This window comes from Sturnus vulgaris, chromosome 8 (genome assembly GCF_052056855.1).
Source record: "Sturnus vulgaris isolate bStuVul1 chromosome 8, bStuVul1.hap1, whole genome shotgun sequence".
Classification (NCBI taxonomy): domain Eukaryota; kingdom Metazoa; phylum Chordata; class Aves; order Passeriformes; family Sturnidae; genus Sturnus; species Sturnus vulgaris.
In genome coordinates, this window is record NC_142250.1 from 27568444 (window position 1) to 27594501 (window position 26058).

Below are 26058 nucleotides of genomic sequence, written 5' to 3' on the forward strand. Positions count from 1 at the left end.
AATTCCCTCTAAAACTTTCTGTGTCCTGGATCACTGGAGCTCAATCCAGGCAAACTAAGGCCAAGTGTTTTTGCAGAGTACAGCAGCCACTGACTAAGCCCCCATGACCTGTCTGCCTGCTTTCCTCGGCCTCACCTAAGGTCCAAAGAGAGCAGAAAAGACAAGAGCAATTTTACAGCGAAAAGAGAAAGTAGAAGGATTGAGCCACTCATAAAACTATCAGTTCTCCATGTGCAAAATAATACTTTATAATTAGGACAACCACCATTTTTCTCATTGTGCAGTGACAATTCAAGGGAGGCAATATTCACATCACAGCTTAATGACAACCTTTAAATAAATGCATCTAAAAAATAAAGACAAGAGCTTGTAATACTCTTCTTAGCAGTGTGAAGAGTAGACTCTGATCCTGTTTTCACAGCAAGAATTCTGTTCAGGGTTCTGTTTAGTTATTGTTAGGAGCTGCAGACTTGTTCTCCCAGAGAATTAGCAAAAGAAATGTCACAGCTGAGGAGTCACATTGAGAGTTCGATTGGGCTCCTTTCACCACTCTAGTCTCGAAAAACTGCATTTGCCATAATGAACAAAGAATGACTGAGAACAGATTAGATGTCTAGAGGTAAGAAAACCAGATTTCCTTTTCCTAGTGAAGCATTCGTAGATCTATAAGCTTCCATTTTATTAGTATTTGAGAAATAAAGAGTATTAGCCCTTCACTGTTCCCTAGCTATAATGAGGAATTCAGTGTTGTATTGGGTGTATGACAAGGTTTAGGTGGTGGGGAGAGTTGCAATCATGTGAATACCACACTGCAAACCAGTGAGAGGAGAAGCTGCATTTTGTGGTAGATATATAGTTCAGGTGGTAAAATCTCCCTCTTGGAAAGAATTTGATTTGATACATGACTCTTATGGGGCCTTGAGGTATTCTAGATTGCCTTTTCTTGATTGGAAACTGTACTTAATATGTCTGTACAGTTCAGCTAATCAAAATATTACCCTCGGAGATGTCTGAAAATACATTAATTTTGTTTAGCAGATTAAGTTAAAAAAATAAGCAAACAATTTTCTGTAGGAAATTGCTTACTTATACAGCTTCTTCCATCAAAATTTATTGTGTCTCAAATTTTCCAGCAAGTTCCATTGCTCATGCTCATGATTTAAACTTTTACCTAAGCCTTGCTCAGCAGCTCTAAGGTTGCAAATCAACTGCAGGCTCTTCTTGGGGAAGGTCACATTACTAGTTTTGCTCTGACAATACTTACTTAGAGAAATTATTTTGAACCAATCCTGAATAAATCAGTGTAACTCCAGCTGGGAGTCTGCTAATGAATTCAAGTGTACCACAGGAGCTTGGTCCTGCTGTCATACATGACACTTCTTGCTTTAAATTCTTTGCAGAAATTTGTTTTCACTTGTTTCTCTTATGCAGAAACAATAGCATCAAGTAAGTGCCTTGACCAGAATAATTCAGTGCATTCGTCCTAAATCCTTGGTCCCCTGATAGTGCTACAGATGAAAGCAATGTGTCCATAGAGCATGAAGGCATTTTCTGGGATCCTCCCTCTTATCTCTTGTTGCTTGCATTTGAAGTCTGGAGTACTCTTGTCCCAGATGCCAAGGATCTAAGCAGCTGGGATAATAGCATTGCAATGCTTGTGCTGAGTGAAAACACACTGCTCATTGCTACAGGATTGCCTCTTGTGGATCAAGATTTGATCATGGGGATGGACTGAACGTCCTCTCTGAGTCCCGTGAGTTGAGATTATTTTTAGTAGTCCTAGTCTACTTTTGGTTTCCTTTTAACTTCACATTTCTTTTCTTTTTCTTTCCTACCTTGCTCCTTTCATTTCTTGATATTATTCCATATATAAGTGATATTGATTATAACAGAAATGTAAAGTCGCTATGTGGTAAACACACAAAAATAATTGTTATGAAACCCATTCCTGAACTCCCTCAAAGGTTAACAGACAGAAACAAGTGTGCCTTGTTCCTCCATAAGACCCTTGTTAAAGAAACAAAAAATTACCCTGTAGGGATATCTACAACTCTGTCTATCTGGGGAGTACTGGTGTTTAACTTCTAGACACAAATGTTTAGATTAAACTAATCCCCATTGATCCTAAACTGATCCTCTGCACTCTCTCTGCAGTTAATGGTGGGGACAAAGGAAGGGAATAAATGTCAAATTACTTCATTTTGAGTCCTAGAAGAGAAAGAATTCTTCTGCATGTAGTTCCCTCTTTTCATGGCTTCTAAAAGCCCAGGTCTCTGGTTCAGACTAGGTATTCCCAGTTTTGATGGCTGAAGAGAAATACAAAATCACACAAGCCAGTTACAGTGCTTGTAACTGAACCAAAAAATGTAACTTTTAAATGGTTTTATCTACCAGACCATGACTTACATCGTCTTACACCTTTTTTCAGCAATGCTGCCTAGGGGCAGGGCACACTTTATGACTGAGGTTGAAAAGTGGCCACGGAGGGCTTTGAGAAAAGAAATAAATCCTCTGGCTAAAAACCAGACTGACAGCTGCCTTTAAAGGCTCCTCATCCCTTCATGGAGCTCGCTGTGTGTCTTTGCAGCCAGGCAGTGCAGCAGAGTGAGAAGTGCTGGTGGGATCCCTGCTCTCCATGGGGAATGGGGACACACTGAGCAGCTGCTCCCCAGAGCCCTGCAGGTCTCAGTGGTGTAGAGCTGAAAATGCTTTTCCTTCGGGGATTAATGGCTCCCTTCCTTTCTAATGCTGGTAAACCCAGTTATTTCAGCTCTGTTTCTGCTACTTAACTTATTGTTCTCCAAAGTATTATTCATTCATTGCTTTTTACAGACCTATAATGCAGTCTCAGAAAACATTTCAGAGGATAGGGATTTGATTAGGGTGATGCATTTGAAATGTCAGAGGTCTCTCCACCTCATCTAGAAGAAACGGATAGAGTTGACAGATGTGCTCTGTGATATAATAGGAACAGCATTATTCTTACAACATTTTTATAAACTACTTCTGTTTATTCTATCTCTCCCCCTCTCCCTTTATTTTTCTCTCTCCTGGAATAAACAGTAGCACAATACAGGGAAATAAATAAGGAAATAGACTTGACCTGGGTCACCTAACTTGGTTTTTATTATTATTTTTTGTTATTTACATAATCTTTTCTCCAACCATTCCTCTGGTAGGACCTCAGAAATGTCTACACACATTTTCTGGAATATTTGTTGATCTGCATAGGTGAAATTCTAAATTCTTCATGAGATACTAATAGTTTTTCTTGCTGTTCTGAATAACCAAAATCTGGATAGAAAGTAAAGTATCAAGTCAGAAAAAATTGGTACTGCTCTAGAAAAGGATGCAGCCTGGAATTTCTGGTGAGAGTATTTGGGATGACTGGAATCTCAGAGCTGAAAGACAATTGTGAAAGTTTTATCAACAAGGCAAAGGGAGGTTTCTGCAGCAAGAAAAGCTCTAAAGAGTTTCAGTTTTTATTTTCCCATTTGATTTCCAAGGAAAATCCAGAGCCTATCTGATGGCTTTGAAACTTCCAGTATAACAATCTAATCTGGAGGAGCAAAGCTGCACATATATTTAGACTCCTAATTCCCTCTGATTTTTAAATACCTCGATACCACCAGGGACCTGGGCTTAATAGCCTAGCACTAATTCTCTTAGTATTTTATTAGGCTCATTTGTCTTTCATGCACCTGCCAGTGGCTCTGGGCTTCCTGCAATTCCTTGGCAAGGTTACATCTGGGCTAGGGAGCCATGTTATTATCAGCAGCCCTGCAGAAAGGGCAATCAGAGAACACCAGTGACCTCGTGAAGGCTGAGGCTTTTGCCTTGTCTGTGTTGATCAATAGCATAATGTGACATTGCTAGCTTCTTACAAGAGGGCAAGGGAGCAGCTGGATTGTCTTTATACCTCTTTTTCCTCCCCACACAAGGGCGCCCTGCCCAGCAGCAGAACCTTTTCATATCATCTTGTGTGCTTTAGACAGCTCAGAAAGAGGGAAACTTCACACAGGTCCCAATAAAAGTGGAAGGACTTGAGTAAATGTTGATTCATTTCCAACTTTTCATTGCTGTTGGAGCTGCCAGCCGATATTTAATGCTCAGAGTTCCCCATAACCCTTTGGCCTGCTTTTCTGAGCTATTTCTCTGGTACCATGGGAAATAAACTTTAATTATGGCCTGTTTCAGTAAATTTAACACACCAACTCTTCACTTGGAATGCTGACCAGGGTAAACCAACATTATAAGAACTAGGTACAATCCTACCCATACATTAAGTATTTTGCAGCTACATTAAACAGTTCCACAGGTGTGTGTTAAGAAAAACCATCACTAAGGCAAGTGATTTGTATTCCAGACTGATAAAAGGGAGCTTCAGCCCCTAGCAAGGGACATGGAAAGGATAGACATTAAAATTTAACCTAGCAGGTGTTTTAGTAAAGGACATTTTAGCCTACCAGGTAAGCAATAAGCTGTTATGCAGTCCTCATTCTGGATGAAGGTTTCTCATCTGTTCCCATGGACTAGCCTGGATGAAAGCCTAATGTGCTGCAGCTGCAGACTGGCTGTAGTTTGTTTGATAATCAAAACAGATACAGTCCTTTCATCTTGCTCTGGAGGAGCTCCTAATAAACATTTGCAAAACTGTGTTGTTAACCTTCCCCAGGCTCTTTCCTAATCCTTTCTTCTTGGTTTTTAAACAACAAGAATATAAAAGATTTAGTTCTCAGATTTTCATAAGAAGCCTGCTTTAGTATATCATAGTGGCTCTCGATTTACAGATAGTGGTTTTTGTTACCAGAGCTGCACTAAAACACTTGAGCACTATTTATTCCTCTCTACCTGCTCCTATCTCTCTCTCCTTTTATTACCTTGTCTACAAGCACCTGTTGTGGAAGGTTTCTATAAAAACTAAGAAAAGGGGCACTGTTTTCCTGACTTGTTTTGGTGCTCTCTGACTGAGCCCCTCTCCTATTCCTGGTCCCTGTGGCACTGAGCCTTCCTCTAGCGACTCTGCTGTATTTGATTTTGGGAGTTTGAGGGACTTAGTTTGTTGGTTGTTTTTGTTTTTTTTTCAGAGGAGGACAATAATTGCTTTACCCCCACATGGCATTTGAGTGTGACAAGACAGGTATGTTTTCTTTTTCCATTTCTTGTATCTCTTTAAGGCTTCCCCTCTGGAAAAGAGTCCTCTTTACTTGTGTTGCTGTTATAAATCTGTGAACTGGATTCTTCTTAGATTTAATGTTTCGAATATTATGCTTTTATTAAAACAATAAATGCTATGAATTCAAAGGCAGCACTCAGGCAGAGTAAGTGATTTACCTCTCTGGAGAGCAAGGTGATGATAGCTGCCTTTATTCAACTACTACAATACCAAGACTCAGAAAAACTTATGGGAATTCCCAGTGTAAGCTTTAAGTGAGCTTTGCCTCTTCTTTGTCCTAGCTTTGATCATTTTTCAGGCTATATTGTATTGGTACCTGAGACCTTCTGTTTTGTGATGAGACAATCTTTTTCTTCTCAATAGTATTTTTCTTCTCAAGATTTGCTTAACTTAGCATAAATTTTAGGTAAATATAAATATTCTAGGAGCCTAAATAGTAGTGGTATTGTAGCCAAGATCATGTGATGGTACAGGAGAGGGAAGCAGAGGGAAGTAGCTAGAAGACTAGCTGGTATATTTGAAAAGAAGACACAAACTTTTGGGTGCAAAAACAGTTCTTTAGCCTTATAAAAATTCAGGTATTGATTATGATGAAGTGTTTATTAATTCTTGTTCTGTATTGCTAGCACTGGTTGTTTGTGTTGGTTTGCCCTTGGGACAGGTGCTTTCTGCTGCTGCTCCATCTCAGAAAGTGCTCAGCACAGTGGTGCCAATGGGGCTTTAAGATTGCTTTAATTTGTAGGGTTTCTATAGTTTGTTTAGGGGGAAGTGTTACCTGGTATCTTAAAAATTGAAGGAGACTTTTAAACCTGAAGTCAAGCTGCCAGGTTGGTCCAGAGAAATTTGCAAGGCTGGTCAGAGAGAACATTTGCATTTCTCTATTCCACTGGAACATACAACACTCCATTAGGTAACTGCAGCCCTGGGGCTTTCACTCTGCCCCCTCTGCACATTAAGTGCATTTCAAGTGTGTGTGCTCCCCCTACCAGAGAACATAAAATTGAGCAACAGTGTGTAACATGCAATAAATGTCTAGCAGCCACTTCTGAAGTAGCTGCTGGCCAATTTAATAGAGATTTAACAGGCAGGGAATGGGAGAATGGTACTAGTTTTGTATTTTAAAGGCAAATTTAGCTTTTGCTATTGGTCTCTCATGTGAGAGTATTGTAATTATTTCTGTAGTGTGATCTTGGGGGAGGTTTGCTTTACACAGTGTTTGTTAATGATAAACAAATACAAAATGCAGCAGAGAGAGGTGACATAGTGGCAAATGAAGGATTTTTCCCTTGGGAAGTTTATACTCCCTCTTTTATCAAGTAACTCCTGATCAGGTTCCTCTGCAGCTGACTTTGGAAAAAAGGAAAGTCTTCTTTTAATAGCATCCAGACCTTCATCCAACAGGGCTTAGCAACAGAGATCCCTCAGAGTTTAATGACCATATGTTTGTAGCTGTTTATCAGTGGTGTTTAAATCTGATTTCATCTCCAGAGCTGAGATAAAAAGACAGCTAGATTGATTACTGTGGTCAGAAGTTTACTGTGGAGGGTGTTAGAAGGTTATCATGGTCTGGTACTGATGCAGTCTCTGTGGAAGATGAGTGGGTTCTCCACACTCCTTTAAGTGTAAGGAGTGAAAAAAATCTTAAAACATCAATTTTTATGGTTTTGATTTGGTTTGGTTTGGGGTGTTTTTTGTGTGTTAGTGACTTAGCAAACGTACTGGAGTAAGCCTTATACAGCACACACAAAGAAAAGGATGGAATAGTTTAGAACAGCAAAAACAGCTTACAGTGGAATCCACTGTTGAAATGAGCCTTTTTCTTGATTCTACTCTAGTGTTTATTAGGCAGCCTGCATTCATGCAAGTCACCAGACACTAAAGTTAAATGTGAGAAAAAGATGCAATGAATGCTAGATGGAAATCATAAATGGAAACCTAAGTTATAATATTTCTGTTACTGATCTCCCTAACAGTGGTGGTCTTTGATCAATGTCCCCCTGTACTTTAAAACTGAGCCAGATTTTGTTTTTGGCCCCTGGGCAGGCAACCCATCCATTTCAATGGACTGTAAAGATTGGGTCACTTATTTGGGCTTTTTTTCTCAGCTACAAAGAGGAAAAAAAACTTATTCCACTTGAAATCCTCCTTCCCCCCAACACCCTTACAAAAAGACTCAGATGTTTTGAAATAAAAGTATTATTCATTCATCTATAGTAGAAACACAAATAGAAACCAAGCAACTGTCAGTTTTCCAGCAGAGTGAAAAACAAAATGTCACAGAACCCATATGAAAATGCATAAATGCATTAGTTTGATAACATATTTTCCACTGGGATGATAGAAAATGATACTAGCATAACAAGAATGAAAATAATTTAGTTCTAGTTCAAATTAAGATACAGCTGAGAATACTAGAAAGTAATTCCAATGGGTGTGTTTTAAGGGAAAAGAAAAAAAGGACTTCTATCATGCATTTTTTTTTAAATGTTTGTTTTCTATGATTTTTCATTTAAAATCTATGTGTCCAGAAGCTCTAGTATTTATCTACATGTGCTTGCCTGGATACTGTTGCCACCTCTTAATTGGGAGCAAATCAGTGGCCAAGCTGTTGCTGCAGCCCTGGGAGGGGTGGTGCTCTCACAGCTGGAGGGGCAGTAAATGCTGGAGTGTCACTCCCCTGGCCAGAGTCATAGGGGTCCAAATTCCCAGGCTGTGAGAGCTCAGAGCTGACTGGAGCTGCTGCAGTTTGCAGCAAGCTCCTGGACTGCAAGAGATTGTGACTAAATAAGGGTCCAGAATAAGAGTTCCTGTGTCTTGAAAAGACCAACAACATAGATGTGAGGAGGCAATAGGTTATTGTTCACCAGAAATACAGTGCTTACAGCTCTTGGTGTGCTTTGTGATAAATATGTCTCTTTAGAGCTTGTAGACCTCTGTTCACAGCTGCCAAGTGAGGATTTGCTGTTGGAGACCTCTGCCAAACAACATTTGGAAGCAGGAATATAAAATCTCCTGGACTTGAAGAATACGGGTGTTTGGATTTCTTCAGGCACTCTGGGGGCAGCAAACTTAATGTACCATCTCTTACAGCTATAAAGCTGAAGAGATTTATTCAGCTTCCTAAATGGCCCTATAGGTAGGAGGAAGATCCTAATGATGTATGACAAGGCTTTCATTACAAAATAATTCCATTTGCTTCATGTGTGTTAAAGCATCTTATAGCTGCTTTGGAAACTCGAAACGGGGTTTTAAACGGGTTTTAAATTAAAAGAGATGGGGGATGGGTTATCTAAATAGTGGAGCTTCTTTAAAGCCCTAATCCCAAATGTCCTAATTTTTTCAATTGATGGAATCCCTTATGCTAGCAGAGGATAAAGCATTTGCATTAAATACGAATTGGAGTTGTATTTACATGTAGTATATGGAAGGCAAGTTTGATCAGAAATAGTGTGGGAGAATTTCATACTTGGCTACAATACAGTTTCTTCAGAATCTTTCAAAATAGTCCATAGAGGAGGCAAGTGTCGTTGCTACAGCTACTTAACTGAAGGAGAAGGGGAGATGCAGGGGTCTGCCAAGTTTGTCTTGTGGATTAGCAGCAGCATCAGCACCAGTCCTTGGCTCTTGCTGCAGTAAAATGCCAGCTGCACTGCCTGTTGCACGCTCTGCTTTGTGACATTGATGGGCGCCAGGGAGGTGGGGGGAGAATTGTACTGGAGCAGCACAGCAGGAACAAGCAAGCCTCACCTGAGGTGGGGCACTCTATTGTACCCCAGAAATTGTTGCAAAAGTCCATGGTGACAGTTCAGAAAACACTGGTCCTGACTATGCTGCAACTTTTTGCACAAGTCCTTTTGTGGGCCAAAAGAGAATTGAATCCCAATCTCACTGGAAATGAGGGGGACTGATGCTGTTGCACAGGTGCTTGAAGAGCAATCCAGGACAGACTTAGGAATATGTTTTCAGTTATAATGAAGCTGGGAAGTAGCTGCATCATCAGTCCCATGATTGCTGGAGTGCTATCTTTGCTTAATTAAAAATAGCACTCAACAAGCAGCACTTATCTTCCAGTGAGCTGACACCGAGCTGCTCCAGCAATCCTAAGTAGGTTTGTTTAAAGGACAGCTCTGATGGCTTTGCTCCCTCTGGTGGCTTCCTTGCAGGAGGAGCCATCTCATGGAGAAGGTGTTCCCCATGGCCAGGGGTCCTTCTGCAGCACTGAGTGACAAATTGCTCCCAGCCTGTGAACACCACTTGGAATCCTTGCCAGAAATGCAGCAAAGGACGGTCTAGTTGTGAAGCACTGGGAGGAAGACAGAGGAGGGATGTCAGATGGAATTCAGTTTTGGTGCCATATCAGGCCTGGGTCATCATCCTCACAAAGAGGAGTTGTTTAAAAGCATCAGCTTGAGATGATACCCTTGGGGCAAGAGAGGGATTTACAACGTGCTGTGAACATGCAAAGTGAAGGGGGCTCACAACAACCCTCAATATCTCTGGAATGGGCCATTCCTTTTTTGACCATAAACCCATGGGGTTTTTTTACTTTTACAAGGCCTTGCATATGGAGTTGTAAGGGATACTACTTAAATGCTCAATTTTATTCATTTATTTTCAGCATCAGTCTTAAACCTTTTGCTTATGTGCACTGCAGCATGCTGCCATTTCTTCTGATCCATTGTGTATTCATTTATGTTGCTATCACTCAACAATAACATAATTATGAAGGTTGTACTGTTAATATAGTTAGGCTTTCCAGGTATCTTATCAAAATGCTCACTGCTCTAACAATCTGGGAATGAGCCTATTTACACAGCAGTCTAACATAAAATTACATCTTTATAATCCTATTTCTCAAATAGTGTCAGGTTATGCTCTGTTTCTTAATTAACAAAAAACTACATTACACTATATGAGCAAATCCAAACCAAAATCAGCTTACCCATAACTCATTTATTTATGTCACAGAGCTCTCTAGGAGGCCTAGTCAATGGAGAGGTTGTCAGTTGCTCTTCTATTTGTTTAACATGGTTTGGTTTAATTTAAAAATTCTCAAATTCCACCTTAGTTATGATACCTGTACTTTCAAGACTTTTTTCATGTATGGATACATATTCTATGGTAAAAATGGCAACAACATTATCTAGGCTTTGGCAGTAGTGTCAAGTATGCTAAAAATTCACTTGAGAGCTGCTTTGATTTCTCTCTGATACCTCAGAGCAGTTCTGGTCATCAGCAAAACACACATGGTAGAAAGTTTTCTGATCACAGGTGAAAAACTCCAACAAAGTGGCATTGGCCCTGGTTTGCACAGGGAGTCTGTGTCAGAGAAGAGAGTTCAGTTTGGAGCTCTCATGAGAAACTGGAGTTTCAAGAAAATTCAAAATGATACAGCTGTGTCTTGATTTGAGGCTAGGAGAAAAATTCACAGATGAGCTGTATTTTTGCCTGAGACCATTACTCTCTTGGGTAGTGTAATTGCCAGAATGTCCCTCTTCTCTCTGTAAACAAAAATCTTTTTCTTGTCAAATAAAATGAATACATTTTTTAATCAGAAGACTATTTTTTTTGAAACATGCTCCATTCTAAAGAAAAAAAATAAATGTAAATGTTCCATATTTGAAAGGTTAAAATCAAAAGGAAATATTTCACTTGGGATAAAATGAAAAGCCCTATTTTAAAATTTCTGATTTCAAAAACAAATTAAATATTATGTTAGCATTAAAGCAGTTTCCTCGTTCCACTGAGACAGTAAACCAGTCGTACCTTTTACTTCACTATTTATAATGTTGGAACAATTTCATTTTCAGTTATTTTTCAATTTGCTTGGTATCTTGCAGTGGAGTGAGTTGGCCAGTCATGACAGGAATTTGGGGGGTATTTTCATGAACCTGAAGTAGTTTCTTTTTTTTTTTTTTTTTAACTAAAAATAAAATTGTTTCAGCTATTAAGAAAATAAATTCAACAAATGTGTAGTGAGAACTTCAATGTTTCATGCATCTGAGCCACTTATATCTAAAAAGAGGAGAGTTTCTGCCAGAGCTCATGCAGAAGCTGAAGTCCCCCAGTGTCATTGAAGTAAATCAAATAAAGCCTTGAAAAGCTGGCAGGGAAAGCTGGGCATCTTTTCAGGCCAAATGAAAGTCTGGCTCAAAAGCGACTCATGGAAATGAATAGTTCATATTCTGAAGGCAACATATATTTACAGAAAATGAAATCTTGGTTAAAACAATTTTTGAATCGTGTTTAAGTGTTCATTGTAAACTCAAAAAGTCTTTCTTGATTTACTTGGCTCAGTTTCTGAACTTTTCTTTCTTCTACTAATGGCAACCCATCAATCATTGGAGTTGAAATCAGATTTTGCATAAGGCCATGGGCATCATTTAAAGTCATTTAAACTTTGCCAGCCTGTCCCCATTTCTTAGGAATCATGAGAATTAATGCCAAAGGATTTTTCACCCTTAATGAAAAATTTGCAAGTGTTGAATGCATCTTTCTTCTTACACCTGACCCATTCATCACCAATTAACCATTTCACTGCCCATCAGGGAAATGGCTGCCTGAGAGAGAGTCACATCCAATTCTAGCCTCATCTCATACAAAATAATTTATAGGTCAGAACCTCCATAGTTTTTTAAATGTCTTAATGTGCTTTTGAAATTAATAGGTTATATTTGCCTAAAGTATGAATTTGATAGCAGGCTTGGGTGTGGGTGAACAGTCTGAGTTCATAGCCAGAAGCAGTGTGATGTCATGTGTCAAATCCACTCTCAACAATTGGGAGTAGTTGTAGCAGTGGTAATTTGCTGTCAGGTACCTTAGGTTTTCCTTAAGTGATTTGCTTACACCTTTGTGTCATTATAAACAAATCTCTGGAAAATTACAATTAGAGTCTTTTTTCACAGATCAGTATAACTTCGTGTTTCTCTTCATGCTACTCTTTCTTCTAGATTTGGTGCAGAACCACAGTTAAAGCCATCACTGTCTATTTTAATGTAATGCTTATGTTTTGTTCATGATAATGATATCATCCCTTGTTAAAAATCAGAAACAGCATAGTTAAAATAGCATTGTGAGATTAAACTCTGTCTGAAATGACTGATAACAAAGTAGTTTGCACAAAAGATGATGAGTGGGTAGTAGTATCTTTTGAGTGTGATGGATAGTTTATTCAGGTAGCAGTGATGCAGAAAAGAGAAAAAAATAAATGTACGAGGAAATACTTCGAGTGGTGGCTGACTTTGATTTTTCTCTGAGCATGAGTATATGGACTCAGGATTGCTCAGATTTGGTCATTGGTTCATTCTGGCTGGTTTTGGAGGTTACATTTTTCCACTTTTATCTCTGCTTTGAGAAAGTGATGGAATGGAACTGGGTAATGATATTCCTCAGAAAAGAAAACCAAAACGATATCTCAATTTAATGAATAGAAAGTAGGAGGCAAAGATATTATGCTGTACTCTCTAGCCATTGCCATTTTCATCTGTTTAAAGACCTCCCTCTTCCAGCTCTGGGTCAGCCTCTGGGGGAGTTTTCCAATATCCTTTCTCTCAGGTGTCTAAAAGCACAAGTAATTTCCAGTGGGTTTTCTCCCATTCTCCAGAGGATACAGCAGAGTTATTTTGAAATAACTTTGATATCACCCTGCAAAATGGAGATGTGCCAACATTCCTTGTTTGTGGGCTCTTTCTGTTATAAAACAGTCTTCTATAGTAGCAGGACAGCACAGGCAGGGACAGTATAAGGTTTATATTCAGTATATTATGCCAAATAATTTCCATTCAGGTCCTGATATGTGGCCGTGTTTAAGCACTCTGAATAAAGATTTAATTCCCCTAGTCCTACAGGGACAATAAATTTCTGCCCTCAAAGGTAGATCTTGTTTATATCTGCTTACTCAAAGTAAATTACAAGCTTTTTAAAACTTCATTAATTAGCAAGAACATCCAAAAATCAATTATGTAATCCCACACATTTTTACCAGGTTTTGCTTTTCCAATGAATGGTCTCCCCAGTCAAAATCCACATAGGCTGTCCTTTTAAACCACACTGCAAATACAATCTTAAAATGATAACCTGAAATGTTTCTTTCCAACTGATGTGTCTTTGAAGAATTTAAATCAGATGGCCTTTGCACTACTGGAATGAGAAAGTAAGGCAGTCAACTAAAACACATCTTTTTTTTTTTTTTTTTTTTTGCTTTTTCTTTTGTTAGTACGTGTAGAATTATGATTGCACAGGTAGAATATCAGCCGTATGTGTCGGGGTGATCGGTCACACAATCAAATGCAGGATCATTCTTTACCATAAATGCATTAAAAGAAAATCAGTCACATAGATTTGGCTTTCAACAGAGCAGCAGGCTGTGTTCTATTCATAACAAATCAGCTCACGCTTTGGGGAAAGCTACAAATCACTCCCACAGCATTATTCATTGGGCTGTCCTTTGCATCCCTCCAAGGAATTCTTATGTATGCTCTCTGCTCTTAGGGTAATAGTGACAGTGGGGGAGGCAGAAAGAAGGAGCAACCTCCTTGGAAGGACAGGTTGGGTTCTTTTTCTGGGGGATGGGTGGGTGTTTTTAATAAGCACGTTTTCATATTTCTGCTTTTCATGGTAGGCAAGCATTCTAATTGAATGCATGGTAGATTATCCAGGTTTAGGTTTAATGAATTTCTTATGATTTAGCTGGATTTCTATCAGTGTGAATCCATCATTAGTATTGCTAAGGCATAGATTGCATTAGTGGTTGTACATAAAGCTCCTTGCTGAACTCAGAAACAGTTGTACCGAGCTCTAGACCTCACTGTATAGAAAATAGTAATAAATATTCAGTAGAAAACTGAAATGGTCAGGTCTCAGTCTATGCTTTAGAAGAGATAATCAAGAGAGTTTCAAAGTTCCCCCAAAAGCTGTGGTTGCCTAGGAACATATATACCTCCACATTGAATAAGCAAAAGGATTATATTAATTTACATCTTGTAACCAAAGGGGCTAAATTCCCTCTCTTCCTCTGCCTGCAGTCTCAGCAGGAGAGTACTGATGCAGGCCAAATGCAGCCCCAGACAGCTTAGAGGAACTGAGGAGGAAGATGAGGATTTTGGTAGCTGCTTTCTGCTGGGCTCCTGCTGCCTCAGTTATCACTCCAGCAGTATTTGTCAGATACTTCAAAGCTGTCTCCAGTGTGGCAATCCCTAAAAGCATAGCATGAGGGAGCAGGTGGAGGCTCAGCAGGCAGAGGCTCCAGGGTGAGCAGGGTGGGCTGCTGGGGAGGCTGTGGATGCAGTGCTGCAGCACAGCTCCAGGGGTGCCCCTGGGAGCTGGGTAGGGCTGGGCAGCACACCCATGTGTGTGCTGAGCCTGGCTTCTCACCACAGCAGGGACATCAGACTTTAGCCCAGAAGGGTGACATTTTCTTCCGCTGCTGAGAAAACTTTGTGAACCCATTGGAAGGATGGATGGCAGATTTGGGCATCTCTCCAGGTGGACCCCAAAGTACATCAAGCTTTGAGTTGCAGTGGCTCAGAGCTGGACCCACCATTCGTTCTGCTGCCTCAGAGAAGAGGGTGATGGAATCTGGTGGAAAGGCAGAGTGGGCAGCAGTTAGCACTTCTCTCTGGTGCATTGTTTCTGTACCAACTGCCAGAAGTTGCAAGTCTGAGTTCAAACCTGCATCAGGTACTTTACAAAAGATTTTTAGTCAAGTCATTGCATGGAATATCTCTTAAACCATGTCTCCTCTGTGGTGCTTGACCTCACGTTTATGAGGTGATTGGTCCTTGGGAGGCAGTCTGGAAACTGCAGGCTGAGAAACCTCCTCTCAGGTTAATCCACAACAGAGTTCTCCAAGACACCCACTGTTGGGAGGAGAGGGCTGAAGATTGGTGAGAAGGGGGTAGATTCCCTCACCTGACTTTGCAGTTGGGAATACTGGAGAGTATCAGTGTGGGAAAGCCTATATTATGTCAGCTGCTTTTATCCTCTGTCCATTTTGAGAAGCAGAATCTCTGATGGTGTCGATGTTCCCACTTGTGTGTCTCTGCTGCTCGGGTGTTGTTTCAGGATCGTCCTCTTTGCAAGAGTAAATAAATTTACTTTTTGTATTTCAGCCATAGTTTTGTGGTTGTTCTGGTCACCTGCCTGTGCCTATTCACACACCCACCAACCAGAGTATTTGAATTCATTGCTGTTCTCTCAATAATTTGTGAAATAGTAGGAGGGAAATAAATATCTATCTCATTGAGTGCATTTATCATAAGCCCATCCTTTTCCAAGCAGTTCAAATAACTCCTAAAGTGAAGATCTTGCACTTTAGAATAATGATGTGATTCAGACAGTAGATGAAATGAGTAAAGCAATAAGCATCTCATGCAAGAGAATCTGTCCCATCAAATACGTGCCATGTCCACAGAGGATGAGGCTTCAACTTTATTTTCTCATTAACTCTCCTCACAGCAGCAATAAATATGAAGCTAGAGCAATAACGTTGTTGACTGACACAAGGAGGCCATGGGTTCAGTTATTCAGCCATGCCCCTTATGAACTTCTGGAACCTGAACCCAATGGAAAACAACTGAAGGATCTGGTAACATTAACATAAATACGTGGTATAAATCCATGCACAAGAAATGATCTTCCAGCATCACAACATGGATGTTCTTCCATGTTCCTGACTCATCAGGAACAATAGTGGTATCAGAAAATCAGGCTGCCACTCCAAGATGATATAGTTTTTCAAAATAGGTAGTCAGTTAAATATCAAACTGCTCAAAGGTGAATTTGTTGGAATGGCAAATTTAGATGACACGTCTAGATTTGGGAATATCAGAAAGCTTGAATTTATTTGGTAGAACTGTTCTGTCTTTTCCAAATGTATCTTTTCTAAATATGCATTTATCAGCTTTGTACAGATTCTTTGGTTTTTATACCCACACACATGTGCAAGCACACAAATTAGAGAAGAAAGAGAAGCTTATTCCTATGTGTGTCAAATATTAGAGGAAATAAAATGGTGACAGTTAAGAATGTTTACAGGAAGAAAAAAATTCAGTTTTTGTTTTAATATAGCATTAGATCAGCATCTGGCTCTCCTCTATGGAAGCAATTGATAATTTCCAACAGAAGATCACCTAATTTTCCTTCTAGAATTCTCTGACATAAAGACCAGAGGTGTAAAATTTTTTTTTTTTGGTCTTTCCTTCAGACATTTAGAACTAAAAGCCACATGGGATTTACCAAACACTAATATTTTTATAGCCCTTCATTTACAAAGAGAGGTGAAACCCTGCCTGCTTGAGCCTATCCACATTTCCTAATGAACATTTAAAAAATGTCTCATGATACATAAATACCCAGATAGCAGTGCAATAGAAATACTTGGGTAGATAACTCAGTTAGTGTCAGAATTGCTTCTCAATTTAATCTTTTTTGATGATTTCCATGAAACATTTGTGAATCTTTAAATTTCTTTCCTCAGGCATTGAAATTCAATTGATCACCTACTGTTTTAAAAGAACTAATCTAATGCTGTGATTAGTTAAAAATCTTTTAGAGGAAAGAATTGAAACAGAAATAGATTGAAAGCATTCTGGCATCTGTAGGAATTAATACAAATTTGCTTCCCCTGTCTGTGATTCCTAATTGAATTCTGTATGAAGCAGGTTGTAACCCTTCTTCCAGCACCTGATGGAAATATTTTGTATCTTTGTCCTACCTTCAAGATCAAGACACCCATCTTCTGCCTCATGACTCAATAGTGAATAACAAGGGGAATGAATTATGAAGCCAGAGTAGTTGGCTTGACTGATTAATTCTGTTTTTAAAGTGCTCCCAATGTGGCAGGGAGTGAGAGAGGGACATTGGAGGAAGAGGGAGAAAGGAAAGGCAAGCAGAACAATATTTTGCTTTATGAGGGATCAGAATGGGTTTATGGTCCATATGATGTACACATTTAAGCTACCTTGTGGGAACTAATGCTTTGGAATGACATAAGAAAAATCTTAAGAGGTCCTGAAGAGTCTGGTGGAGGGAAAAGCAAAGAGATGATCATACTCACTTCTGATATGAGTGGTAAAAACTAATGTTCATTGACAAAGAAACTCCAGCTGCTTAACCAGTTTAATTTTTTTAGGCCTGTGCATGGCTAATAATACTTGTCAATAGGATGTCTTCTCCTATATATGGAGCTTTTATGAGGAATGAAGATTAATCTTTTCCACACTAAAAGTAAAGAGCATAATTCCCTCTTTGCTGCCAGCCATGATTCATGCATTTAAGTCCTGTTCCAGTGGCATCAACTGAGCTCCCAGGACACTCTCTAACACGCTCAAATGATTCTCAAAATGGTTTCAGGCCAATGCTTTTTAAGGCTACAAATAGAACAAAGTGGGCCTGGGTGAAACACCTGTCCAGCCTTGCCCACAGAACAGATTAGGCTTCTTTGGCTTCCATCATAACACATATCAGCTCATAGTTCCAAAGTTGAATTGGATTTGCCTGATTCCTTTGTACTTTTTGCCCCATAATTCAGAAGACAGAACACTTAGAGATGCACACCCAGATTTTTCCTACCCCTTTCTCTGAAGTTTGTGTGGGTGAGGCTGCTCAAGTGCAGAGCACTTCACTGTTAGTACTGTTATTGAAAAACCTTACCTTTTTTTTTTTTTTTTTTTTCTTTGAGAAGGGCCTAAAAGATGAACAGAACCATGTAAATCAAAGCAATTCAGAGGGGATTGGGGATTTTTCCAACTGCTTCCCAGAAACACTTCATGCATGTTTCTGATAGCAAAGTGTGCAGCAGGTTGAAATGCTTACGTTTCTCCAAGGCCTCGTACATCATAGGTGTTAAAATAAATGGTAAAAAAATCCCAAACTGAAGAAACCCAAAGACTCCACAAAGATCTTGTCATTGAAGCTCATATCTTTCCACGTACATTCATGCTGAAGACATTCACTTGTGTGCTGAAATGACTAATCGATTTTTCATCCTATGCACATACCAACAGATTAAAAGGAAAATCAGCTCTGATCACATTTAATTGGGTAGGATTATTACTGAAACAAACAGAAAAGCATTTCTGTTTCAGATTGAACAGAACATTTTATAAGACACATCACTTTCTTATCCTATGCTTGTAAAGAAAGTTAAAGTACTTTTTTTTTGGTTAGTACAGTCACATTGTAAGATCTATTCTCAGGCTTAATCCTTCCCCATCACTACCTGGGAGTATTACAGACAGGAGCTATCATATCTTAATAACATTTTATATCAGACAAGCTATTTCTGAGTCCTGTTTGAACACCCATGGCCAGGCAAAGGCCTCTCTCAAAATAAAAGAAGAGCTCACTGATAAGAGGAAAATCATTTAGGTGGATTGAAAACCGGGTCATTAAAATGCTGTGTCTTCTACATTCCTTGTGTCTTCTCAACTTTACATTTCAAATTGTTATCAATAATCATCTTGCTTAACTTAGCTTTTGAGGCCTAGACCTTTACTTTTCAAAACCTTTTGTGGGACTAGAAAAGATCCCAGACATCCTTTTTGCCCAGGTAGGTATTGCTCATTTCTTTGTGGCTGCATGTGGTATGGTGCCAACCAATCCTTCTCTTCATTTCCAGTGAAAGTTTTTGATTTTCAGGTCTATTCCACTTTAAGAACAGTGAGTTTTTCAAAACTGAACCCCATATTAAGGTATTCAGCTTACCATAACTAATTCAACATATTATCTGTAATACTTATCAACTGATAAATGTACATTCAGAAGTAATATTGTAACTGTGATTTGAAGCAGATTAAGAACGATACTATGCACTGACTATGAAAAGAGTTGGGGCTTGTTGTTTCATAATGGTGCTATTCTGTTGTTGGGAAACTTTTCAGTGTAAAGTGTTTGACTTCTCTATCCTGTTGAATCAGACCATCCAGGTCTTCAAAATTACTGACAAAAGTTGCTGTCTGCAGTGCATTTCCTATTAAATCCCCACTAATCCTCAGAATCTCTTGAGACTTTGTCCTTTTTACCTTCTCTCGAAAAATATTGCTGAAGCCAGTAGTTTGATAATTGAGGATTTTCTTTCTCTTCAGAAGAGTATTTTATTTTTTGCCATCATAATGAACTTTTCTGATAAGTGCTGGAAACAAACTTCAGGCAGGTATTGACCAGGAATTTTTTTCCAAATGTACTTCACTGTGAGCTGGATCTTTGGCTGGTACAAATGGAAAGGCTTCCTGCAAAGCTTGCAGAGCTGTAAACAGCTGCAAATCTGGAGCAGAACTAGCTCCTAGTGAATGAAGAATTGTTCTGCACAGTGTGTTCTGCAATGTTTTAGCTGCAACTATTCTTCAATGTCCATTTTGTGCTAAGACTAGTTTGTTGGATATTTTTTCCTGCAACTTTCCCATTGATCAGACAAAGTGTTGCTTGTAATTAAGTTTAGAATCTACTAGAACTAAGAGGAGCATTGTTTGTTATTTCTCCTGATGAGGTACAAATGTGTGGGATTTGGAGGCAGCCATAAGGAAAGCACAGCACCAAGATGTATTAACATGCCTCAGAAAAAAGAGAGAAGATCAAGACAGAAATTCTTTACCAGAGTTTGTTGGCAAAAACATTTTCTTTTTTGTTTTTATGTTTACCTTTTAGTGAAAGCTGATGCTTATGTTCTTTCCATGTAACAGCATTTTCAGCTCATAGGGCCCCAGGACTTTAGCAGTAACTTACTCCCCCTTGCTCCATTTTCAGGATGGTTTGGGTATATTCTGGGACTTTTATTTCTACGGTGTTTTGAAAAAACACTCCATTTGCTGTTTTGTGTATTTGCCTGTGTGAAGGGCATCTGCTGTATAGCTGAGTGTACCTGTAGAGGCTGGGGTTTGTAGGCTTATTTTAAATGGTGTGTGGAACTTGCTAATTCAGTTTATTTTCCCCTGTGCTTATTTCCCATGTAAGTTGTCACTACAGGAGTCAGGTATTATTGTTCCCCTTTGTTTTCCTCACACCAGACAGGAGGTGATGTTCCTGCTCAATGGAATTTCTCTTGCAGTCGTGTTTTGTTTGTCCATTCTAAGCCCGAAGGATTCAGATGAGGGAGGCAGAGGAGCCATGACATTGTCCCTGCTCTTCCTTGGCCAAGCTACAGCCCCAGCACAGACCCTCCATGGGCGAGTGTCCTGCCAAATTTCCTGGCCCCAGCTACAGGCAAGGGATGGTGAAGACTTCTCTTCTTTATCATGCCAGTGCTTAGAGATTTCTGCAGGCTGGGAGAGAAGGGTTTCTTTATAGCTACTCAAGTCTGTGGGAGTCTTAAGGTTTTTCATCTCCACTGGAAACACAAACGTTTTAAAAGGAGGCAACTTTTCATGTCACCTGCCCCATTTGCAATGAACACACCAAACGTTTCTTTACTAGGACCATTAGTAAACATCTATCAAAATCATACATCAAAGAGGACACTTTGATGAAGCTGGTTTCACAGCTCAAACCAGCTTCCTCAAGGTTTTCAGTAGGGTTCCAGAATGATTTTGTTTTGCATAACAGCATTTTAACTCCTTTGTTCCTTAGTCCCGTTTATCTAGCAGGGGTATGTGGGAGAGCCTCAGAAGTTTCTTATCTCCATTTGTATTTAGGGTCCTGAAATTCTTCTTCATTAAAAGCTGCATTGATCTTCTGGATGTAATTACATCTGTCTTCCTGTAATTATTAATTTCTTAATAGCTTTATGAAGGGCTCCTTATTCCATCTTAAGTGCCATTTGGATGCCCTTTTTCCTCTTACACAGATTGAATCAGTAATAATAAAGCTTACAAAAATTCAGCAAGTGCTCTACAGATATTGCCTGCAGTGCTGGTTTCACTCACCTGTGAAATGCAGCCATCTCTGAAGTGGAAGTCACTGAATATTTTAACAAAATCTTTATGAAAGAACAGAATTAATAAGTGTACATAAGTATTTCATTTTTTGAACCAAACTTCTGCATTTAAGAATTTTCTAGATTTTAGTTGTTCCCTTCTTTGGAAATGTAACTTGAAGGGTCCTTTTCAGGAGAAGGATGTTCCTCATGATCTGATCTCCCAATCATCTGTCTCATCTTGGAGACATTCAGCAATTTTTTGTCTTTGTAACTGCAGTGACCAGGTCAATCAGTTGATTTTCCCTAGTTAATTTAATTCTTTTCTGACCACATAGCAAACTGAAAGCTGCTAATTCTCTGAATGGGGAAAGGGGAGTTGCTTGTGACTCGAACAGAGAGGAATGGCCTCTACTCTCTGTGTTTAATCCATAGGTGCTGTTTCTCTTATCAAACTGCCTGGCATAACTGGCATTTGTTAGCTTATAACTAATAGTTTTGCCATGTCACATCAAAGTTCTTTAGGGCTCCTGGAGGAATATAGTAAGTGTTCAGCATAATTTGATAGAAAAATACATATGGATTGATCAAGAGGGTTCCTTACTTGCCTTGGCTTCACATTCCTTTTTGGATTTTTGGCTCTGGTTTTTTTGGTTGGTTGATTGGTTTTTATCTTCTCAAAATAATTTTTACTGATTTCCACTCTTCATGTTTCTGTCCAAGGGGTGAAAGTAGTGAGAATCTGTGAAATTTTCTTCCCCTGTGTAGTCGCAGTATGCTTCCAATCATTCAGGAAGGGTGAAGTTTACTCAGGGGGTGACTTCCCCCTTCACTTACCCTGCCATCAGCAGGAGGGTAACTCCAGTATCCAGCAGGCATATTGCCATATCACCACTGGCAAATACAATGTGCTATGATGTGTCCAGCCCCTCAAATCCTTCCCTTGGCCAGCAGTGAGGAGAGCAGTCTCACACCCTGCAGCCCAGCTGGCTGCAGAAAGCACCTGTGGGTAAATCAAAGTGACATTGATCCTCTGCCACGATGCTCCCTGGCAGAACTGTGTCCTTCAGCATCAGCCTGGCAGCTTGGATGGGCTGGCACAGGCACTGGGATACCTCAGGGGAGAAAGTAAAGCCTGAAACAGAGAAGGCAGTGATCAGGTCTGGGTTGCTGCATACCTGTTGTTTGAGGGAGACAGATAAGCTGGGTTTCAGATGGTGGTGGATGGTCCATCTGGCTATGGATGTGCTCACCTTCTTGCTAAGAGCATATATTTGCAGTCAGTGAGGGTTTCACAGGTAGTTCAGTCCTTGGTCTCACTGTTAAATCTTCACTCGTGGTGGCCCTTCCCAAGATACAGGCTGCTTTCAAAATTCTCTTATGCTAATTAGCCCTTCTCCACCTTTTGCCCATGAAAGGCATGGAAGGCAAGAAGATATCCTTCATACATTCATAATTCATTGGAGCCTACAGCACTGGGTTTAGTGCCATAAATATAGAATCATAGAATGGTTTGGGTTGGAAGCAACCTCAAAATTATCTGGCTCCAACTCCCAGCCAAGGAGGGACAGCTTCCCCTAGACCAGGCTGCTCAAAACCCCATCCAACCTGGCCTGGAACATTTCCAGGGGTGGGGCCTCCCTGTATAGACAGGTAACATCAGTACAGTCACATGGATCTGAAATGGTTTAGGTCACAAAACATTACCAAACTGCTTGCAGATGCACAGGTCCCAGCAGCACGCCTGAGCAGCTGGATAACTCCTGCCCCAGCCCAGGATGCACAGGGTGGCAGCCAAGCTGCTGGATGAATGTGGAACTTGCATGAGGCTGGATAACTCCACACCATCACTTCTGCCCAAGCTGGCACAGAAAGGCAGCACTAAGCTTGTGGAAATGTATCTGATGTTCATCTGTACGGTAAATACCAGTTTTAGTGCTTTAAACCAGTTCAAAAATTTGGCAACAAAGAATTCTTTGAATTTTTCTTTCTGCTTTTTACTGCAGTAATTATATCAAGTTACACATGAAGGAAAAGTATAAACACTCTTTTAAAGTTCTTGACCTGCTTTGGGACAAATTGATTTCCTTTTGAATGCCTACAGCCTTTAAACAAACAGAACTATTGCCTTGCCTTTGTTTGGGTTCCCCTGCTGATATCAGTTAAGTTTTCACCTGACTCTACTTTAATTTCCAGTGAGATTCTTTCTCTTTAAACTGCAGGGAATGCAAAACCCTGGTCATTTACTGATCCATGGTACAGTGCAAGGACAGGATTTTCTGCCATTACAATAGTTCCTGCTCAAGCAACTGGGGTTATGGTTGCTTCTAAGGATCCCCTGCTTGTTTTGTTTGGATTTTTATCCCAGACAGATGTGTTCTTTGTCTATGCTCTAAATACCTAGAAGAGCAGTGCAAATCAGCACCAGCTTTAGGGAAAAGCAGACAGGTGGGCCTGAATAAAGCACCCTGTGCCTTATTTCATGGAGCCTTGTTACCTTGAGCAACTCTTCAGCATCCGAGTGCACACAGGGAGAGTTTGTCTTGGGCAAAGAGCTTCCTGCCCTATTGGCTATTCCCAGCTGCATTCAGCCTTACTGACAGTCTTACTGATGGGCTTTTTGGCATGGATCCAGGTAGGAGCACAGTCAGACTGGTGTTTCTTGGTGCTAAGGTGTCCAGGAGGACTGGCAGCAATTTTGAGCTTGTCCTTGACATGGTATTCCATTCCACCCCATTGACCATCTCTTAGCTCACCGAAATTTACTCTTGTTTTTCTTTTTCTTAGCTATTCTAATAAATTTTGGGTTCTTTTTAGTGGTTTTTTGGGGAGTATGGGTGTTTTTATTGTTTATTTCTTCTAATTGCAAGACTATTAAAAAATTGCCGTAAGTACTATAAGGCTGTTGTTGAATACTGAATTTTTGGATGCTTTATATCTTTTTTAATCAGGAATACACATAATATTTTCAGTATTTTAATGGGGGTTCAGGTGCTTTTAATAGCCAAACTTACACTTGGGTTCACACTAAAAAACAGGTATTGTTTTTTATACTGTAAAACATATTATTTTATTGTATAAAAAAATCTTTGCATCACATATATCAACGTAATTCCACAAAAGATGGATGCTTTCTTTCATTTAGATGCAGTGCAAGGCATTGTTTTCAATGTGTATTTAGATTAGGAGTCCCTCCCTATGTATTTGAAGGCAAAACTGAGTAAATACCACTGTCTTTTTGAGTTCTGCTCCTGTTTTTGCTGTTGACCCACAGGGTGCACGTGTAACCCATCCTCACCCACACCATACCTCTGCCTAATCTTCCAGAGGGAAGGACTGAGCAGCACTGTTACAAACATGTCAGGAAGTAGGGTTTTGAGGGACTGACATTTACTTTTCTTCTAATCAAGACTAAAACCAGAAAACCCTGGGGAAAAAGGAGGAAAATTGTGTTATGCTTGGATGGATTTAAAAATGCAAAGAAAAAAATTCACAAGTTATTTCAGCATTCGATATTACATTTAAAATTTGTGGAATATATGCCGAGAATTCAGTTTGAAATGAAAAATCAAAGAAGCTTTGTCACACATTTCCATTGCATATTACCAAATCTTCCCCAGTGAAATCTCAGCTGAACAGGGCATGAGGTAATTCCAAGCAGATATAAATTCTATTTCTACAAAACTACGTTTTGCAATTCCTTCTTATTTCATCTATGGTTTCTTGAGCAGAACCAATTTAATCACAACACTTAAATTGACAGGATCCACAAGTATTTTCATAGTAATAATAATAATAACTAAAAGGACTGCATCAAGTGTCTCTGTTTGTTTAGCCATACAATTCTTGTGTTTTAATCCTTTTGCTGATGTCTCAGTTCTTAACAATGCTAGAAGGCATCATCTGCAACTAAATATTTCTCAGTCCTAAAATCAACTTCATGTAATGAAAGTAACCCTGGAGATAGCCATTGAGGTCATTCTTCAGTGTTTCATCACAAAGCTTTTTGTATTTACTCCCAATATTATTTTGCTTTATTGTGTTCTTGTCATTGCAGTTACATGCTTCACATATTTTCATTGGAATATAATCCTCTTCTATGTGGATTTGTACAAGCTGGCTTTTGCAAATGCAATTTATTTTTCAATTGTTTTATCAAATATAGACTCATCTACCTGGAATAGATGGTCCCATTAGGAAATGAAAACTTTTAGCTTTTAGAAAGTTTCATATTATTTTTATTCAACTCTTTCCCTCTTTCTTCATGCCAAACACATCATATAATATAATGAATTATGCACACAGATGTTGAACTGGTACCAAATCACCTTTCTTCTGTGTAACAGATAGTTTTACTCTGTGCATACAGAGGTCTGTCTTCCTGTTGATGTATCCTTGGATAGGGAGGAAATTTATGACAGTCCTGCTGCAAAGGCTAATGGAAGTCACAAGCATTTTCCTGCCCTCTGGCAGGTTTCTTGGAACTAAGAATGAAATTGGAAAGTACCCTGTTGTAATGATGCATTTAAAGTAAATCCCTAAGAATTTTCAGCTATTTCATCTCTGAAAGTTTGATTGATTTAAACTACTGCAGAAAAGTGATTCATATAAGGGAATTTTAACAAGATTTGAGCAAGTGGAATTTTGGAATTAATTCATTAACAAGACTCATCTCATTTAGGAGTTTATCATATTAATCAACTCACCATTTTACCTCCATTTTTTTTCCTATCCATTTCCACTTTTCTATCAGTGTACTTTTGAAACTTTCCCTGACTTATTTTTATCTTGTTAAATTTCTTCTGCTCTTGACAAAAAATACTGGCTCTTCAGTTGAAGTACTGCATTTTTAAACAAATGGTACATATTTTTCTCCTAAAGATTCTAGATTTATTCTCTTTTCCTTTTAATGAAACAAGCCAACTGTACGTGTTTACATGGAGTTTGAGATACTTTGTCAATGTGATGAGTGAATCTGTTATAATTTTACTTGGTGTATTTTTCTGGACCAGTTCAGACTGACATTTAAGCACCT

The 26058-nt window shown here is 39.3% G+C and overlaps 1 long non-coding RNA gene across 1 annotated transcript in view; it reads left to right on the forward strand.

Annotated features, from left to right (window-relative positions):
* The first annotated feature begins 4801 nt into the window (after window positions 1-4801).
* LOC148223040 (uncharacterized) overlaps window positions 4802-26058 on the forward strand; it is a 97098-nt gene continuing 75841 nt past the window's right edge. Inside the window, exon 1 of the long non-coding RNA XR_015805187.1 lies at window positions 4802-5140. This is a non-coding gene — a long non-coding RNA (uncharacterized LOC148223040). The remainder of the gene's footprint in view (window positions 5141-26058) is intronic.